We start from the raw sequence: 5,645 nt of genomic DNA on the forward strand, positions 1-5,645 counted from the left end.
TCTCTCTCTCTCTCTCTCTCGCTCTCTCCTTCTCTCATCACGCTCACTCACACTCTCTCATCGCTCTCTCTCATCTCTCTCATCTCTCTTCTCTCTCCTCTCATCTCATCTCTTCTCCTACTCCTCTCCCTCTAACTCTCTCTCCTCCTAACATTCTCTCTCTTCTCTCTCTCTCTCTCCCTCTCGCTAACTCTCCATCTCTCCCTTCTCTGAATCTCCATTCAAGGCAGGTCCCTGATAAGCCCCAGGCAATCTCTGGCTATGACCAGACCCACTGTCCAGGAGGGCGACGCCGTAAGGTCACCCATCACCAGACACCCAGCAATCCAGGGAGAGCAAGCCCCCCCCGCCCAAACTCACTGCTACAGGCAACCCAAGGAGGAACTTTACAGGTACCAGGTGAGCAGGCGGAAGGAGAAAGGATGGAGGAAGAGGGAGAAGCCATGGCAGGGAAAGGGTTAGGAGGGAGAGAGCGGACCTTGGGAGAGGGAGAGCAGCGAAGAGAGAGGGGGTAGACCAGGGCCGAGACGACAAGACGAGAGGGCCAGCCATGCGAAGATTGGGGTCATATTGGAGACAGAAGAGACCCAGAGCGTAGACAGGGAGAGAGCGACGGAGCGAGGGATACAGCCGGCAGCAGAGAGAACAGGGTCTCCCAGATGGCGACAGAGGGAGAAGGTGGCGTACGACCTGGAGGAGAAAGCCAGAGGGGAGAAGCGTGGAAGCATAGGACAGACACGCGGTAAACTGGCAGACCAGCAGGAACGAGGCTTGGGTAGATGGGAACGAGACGAGGATGGGTAGCCTGGCCGAGACGACGAGGGGCGGGCATAAGACAGACCGAGAAGAAGACGAGCGGCCTAGATCGGAGAGAGAGACGGGGGCTATACCTGGAAAGAGAGAGACCAGGGAGCGGGTAGAACAGAGAAGAGAGATGGACGAGGGTAGCCAATCGGTGGAGAGCAGAAGAAGACGTGTTAGATGGGAGAGAAACGGCGGTCACTCACTGCGAGAGAGAGAGGAGACAGGGGGTAAGAACAGACGACGAAGAGACGGGGCGAGGAGTAGCATGTGAGACGCAGAAGAGAGGAGAGAGGGCGTATATGGCGCAGAGCACAGAGACACGACAGGTGTAGACACGCGAGAGAGAGGGAGGGCAGGGATATCACAGGGGAGAGAAGATGGGGTCAACCGAATGGCAACAGAGACGCGGGGGGTAGACCAGGAGAGAAGAGAGCTAGACAATGGCGATGAGAGAGAGGGAGATAACCGCATGGGCAGAGAGGAAGGCGGTAGGGACAGGGAGAGAGAGAGAGAGTAAAGAACATGGGAAGAGCGACGCAGAAGGTAGAATAGCAGAGAGAAGAAGACGTAGATGGGACCGGAGAGACAGACAGAAGACCGGTAGAAAGGAAGAACGGAAGGCTAGCATCAGCGCCGAGAGAAGAGACAAGAGTCGAGATGGAGAAGAGAAGGCTAGATGGGGAACGACGAAGAAGGGGAAGACATGGCAGGAAGACGAGAAGCTAGATTGGATCGAAGAGAAGGAGAGAGCGTAGACAGGAAGAGAGAGACGGGATAGGATGGAGAGAGAACAAGAAGGTAGTGGGGACGAGAGAGAAGAGAAGTAGATCGGAGAAAGAGAAAGAGTCGAGAGAAGGATCAGCACAATGGGAGAGAGAGAAGTGAGAGAGGGAACATAGATGCTGCAGACCGGACAGATGATGAGAGAAGGGATAGATGGGATTAGGGGGGATCTGGACATACTACGGAATAGCACTGCGCCATTTAGGCATAGACCACAAGCACCTGTACATCATCTAGCAATAGATTGACGTGACACACTTGGTTCCTCGATCACAACCAATACGCAAGCAACGACAGAATTTTCACTTATATGAGAGCAGAGACAGCATCCCCCTGGATGTTGGAGCTTTAATGAAAGAGGGAGAGCCAATTCCCCCTCGAGTTCTGGAGTCTTCTATTGAGAGGAACAGTGCACCTCCCCCTGGTGTTGGAGACTGCTACTAGAGAGCGCACCCGAGCACTCCCCCCCTCGGTTGCTTGGACGTCTTTCAATAGAGAGAGGCAGTGCCCCCTGGAGTTGGAGTCGACTAGCGAGAGGAGAGCATCCCCCTGCGTAGTTGGAGTCCTTTATGACCGAGGAAGAGGAAATCACCTAAGCGACTAGGATAACAGTAATCCTTCACCCCCCCCCCCCCCCCCTTAAAAAAAGAGTTAACTTGCCACTACAACATTAGCTACAAGTGGTTGTTCCACTGGAATATCCATCAAAGGTGAATGCACCACCAACATTGTAATCGCTCCTGTACTAAAGAGCCGTCTGCTAAATGACCTTACAAAATGCAAATGTACAAAAAGAGAGCATCCCCCTGGTGTTGAGAGGACTTTATGAGAGCCGGACCGAGCATCCCCCTGCGTGTTGAGATGTCTTTATGAGAGGACCGAGCCACTCCCTCGTGATCCCTGACGACAGTCTTTATGAGCAGGAGCACCAGCCACTTCCCCCTGTAATTGGAGGCTTATCGAAGAGGAAGCAAGCATCCCCCTGGTGTTGCGAGACCTTCTATGACGACGCAAGAAGAGCACCTCCCCCTGGTATTTGGAGAATACTTTATAGAAGGAGAGCCATCCCCCACCTCGTGGTTGCGACCTTTATTGAGAGAGAGAGGCACCTCCCCCCGTGTGCTGTGTTGAGACAGCTTTATCGACGCAGGAGCAGCACTCCCCCCTGGTGTTCGAGAACTTTATGAGAGGAAGACATCCCCACTGCACTGTTGAAGTCTTTCAATTCTGAGACACGGAGAGCCATCCCCCTAACCGCTATTGGAGTCTTTATGAGAGGAAGAGCCACATCCCCCTCTGCGTGTCATGAAGGACTTTAACATGAGAGGCACAGCAGCAATCCCCCTGGTTTGGAGTAACTATTATGGAGGAGACGCATTCCCCCTTTGGTGTTGGAAGTCTTTATGAGCAGGAGAGCATCCCCCTTGTGTTGCAGTCTTTATTGAGAGGAGAGCAGCCCCCCTGCGTGATTCTGGCAAGTCTTTCATGCAGACGGCACAGAGCATCCCCCTGGACTCGGCAGTCTATGAATGAGAGGAAGAGCATCCCCTGGGACTACGTCGTCTGGCCACGTCTTAATTGAAGAGGACCAAGCATGGCACTCCCCCTTGGGTTGCGAACGACTATAATCATGAGAGGAGAAGCCAGCCCCCTGGTCCGTTGCTACTCAATATGACCGCACGCAAGAGAAGCATCCCCACCTCCGGTATCCTGGGACAGTCTTTCCACTGGACGACGGCGAGCACCGCATCCCCCTCGGGTGGCAGACTTTCATGACAGAGGAGAAGCACTCCCCCTGGTACTCCTGAGTCCCTTCTTAATAATGAGAGGACCACGAGCAATCCCCTAGTCAGTTGCAGTCTTTATACCGAGCGACAGCCATCCCCCTTGGACTCTGTTGGAGTCTTTGATGACCAGGAGGCACCGAACACTCCCCCTCCGTGTTAGGAGACTTTATTGAGAGGGAGAGCATCCCCCTGGCCTGCTCTGGAGTCTTTCTCATGAGCTCCAACCCCTGAACTGTGCTAGACAAAGAATTTAAAATGTGTGTGCTGCTAGTCTTGCACCCTGCTGCCCACACACCACACTGGGCTCTTCCAAGACAGTCTTATGAGCTGCAAGCACAGGCGACCGAGGAGAGGCTGCAGAGAGCAGCATCATGGCGTCCCAAATGTACATTGGCTATGACGCACACCACCCTTCTCATACAATGTTGTGTCCACAAAAGAGCACCCTAAATTACCTATGGTAACGGCACTACTTTTACGCACAAGGAATCCTACAATTAAGGGCCATTTAGAGCGCCACCAGAAAACCTTTGCAGCGCCTGCTGATTGTAAGAAAGCATAAACTGAGAGAACGACGATAGCGCAATAGCATCGCCCGCTCACGCTGGCTTCCTTTGAACAGTCTTACAGCAGACTCCTAAAGAGCAGACTCAAGAGGGGAGGAGAAGGGGAAATGAGCAAAGCAGGGCAGACGGGAGAAGAGCAAGAGGGCCCACGGACAGACGAGCGGGAGGGACGAGGGTGAGGGAGGAGCGAGGACCGGGACCACGGGGAGAGACGGACGGAAGAGACATAGGGGAGGAGAAAGACGAGGGGGGGAGAAGCAACGACAGGAGCTCACGCCCGTTCACTTCCAGGAGAAAAGAACGGTGAGGCAGGAGCCCGTATTAGGACGCAGCAGACAGGACGAGGAAGGAGGACGCCGTATTACAGACGAGCAAGACCAAGGAGACGGATGGGCCGTACATCTAGAGAGAGAGAACAAGAAGTGAAGGGAGGCGGCCGTCCCATCTAGGAGAAAAGGAGACAGATGCAGAGGCGCGACAGCGCCGTCAACTTGGGTAGGACGAAGAGACAGGAAGAGGAGAGGCGAGGACGTCTATCTAGGAGAAGAGAACAGGAGAGGGAGGGCCGATTCATTAAGAGAGAGAGGAACAGAAGAAGGGGAAAGGGTGCCGTTTCATTTAAGAGAGAGCACAGACGTGACGGGAGGGGCCCCGTCATTAAGGGAGAGAGACACGGTGACGGCGACAGCCCGTCCACGTATTAGGAGAGAGACAGGAGAGGGAGGGGCCGTATTAGGAGAGAGACAGGAGAGGGAGGGGCCGTATTAGGAGAGAGACAGGAGAGGGAGGGGCGTATTAGGAGAGAGACAGGAGAGGGAGGGGCCGTATTAGGAGAGAGACAGGAGAGGGAATATGAAGGGTGCACTACATTTAACCAGCACATTAGACCAGTGCATCTCCAGAAGCAGTTCACTCCACAGGGCTCTGGTCAGAAGTAGTGAACTACATAGGCAATAGGGTGGCATTTGGAACGCAATAAGAGAGACAATACAGGCTATGAGGGAAGGGTCAGTAGGAAGGATAAAGGAAGGAAAAGTAGGAAGGATAAAGCAAAAAAGAAGGATGATGGTTGGGAGATTCAGGAAAGAGGACGGAAGCTGAAGAGGGTTTAATTGAATGAATGGAGGGGCTAAGAGCTGTGAAGAGGCTTTAAATAGGAATGCTCTTGTTCTCTATGTAAGGGTAAGGGCTATTGATCAGCTGGATGGATTAATATGTCTGGATTCAATTGGATGTATCTGCATCCCAAATGGATCCCTATTCCCTGTTTAGTGCACAACTTCTGACCAAAGCCCTATGGACTCTAGTCAAAAGTAGTGCACTATATAGAGAATAGGGTGTCATTTGGAACGCTGACATAATCAACATTTATGGTATCATTATGGTGGATCCCCAGATTTGAACTGTAGCCAGCCCCTGAGTGTGTGTGTGTGTTTCTGTGTGCGTGTGTGCGTGTGTGTGTGCGCACTGGTGCGTGGGTGCATGAATGAGGAAAAGAGATAGAGACAGAGAGAAGGAGAACGAGAAATATCATCCATGTCATTTTACTGAAATATTACTCAGTCAGTCAGTGGTATTTCTGTATCTTGAATATAAACTAATGTGACAAGCAGCTTTTCAGACAGTGATGGTATTATACCATAGAGTGGTAGTATTATATCATTCAGTGGTAGTATTATATCATACAGTGGTAGTATTATATCAT

This window comes from Salvelinus sp. IW2-2015, unplaced genomic scaffold (genome assembly GCF_002910315.2).
Source record: "Salvelinus sp. IW2-2015 unplaced genomic scaffold, ASM291031v2 Un_scaffold2084, whole genome shotgun sequence".
Lineage (NCBI taxonomy): Eukaryota > Metazoa > Chordata > Actinopteri > Salmoniformes > Salmonidae > Salvelinus > Salvelinus sp. IW2-2015.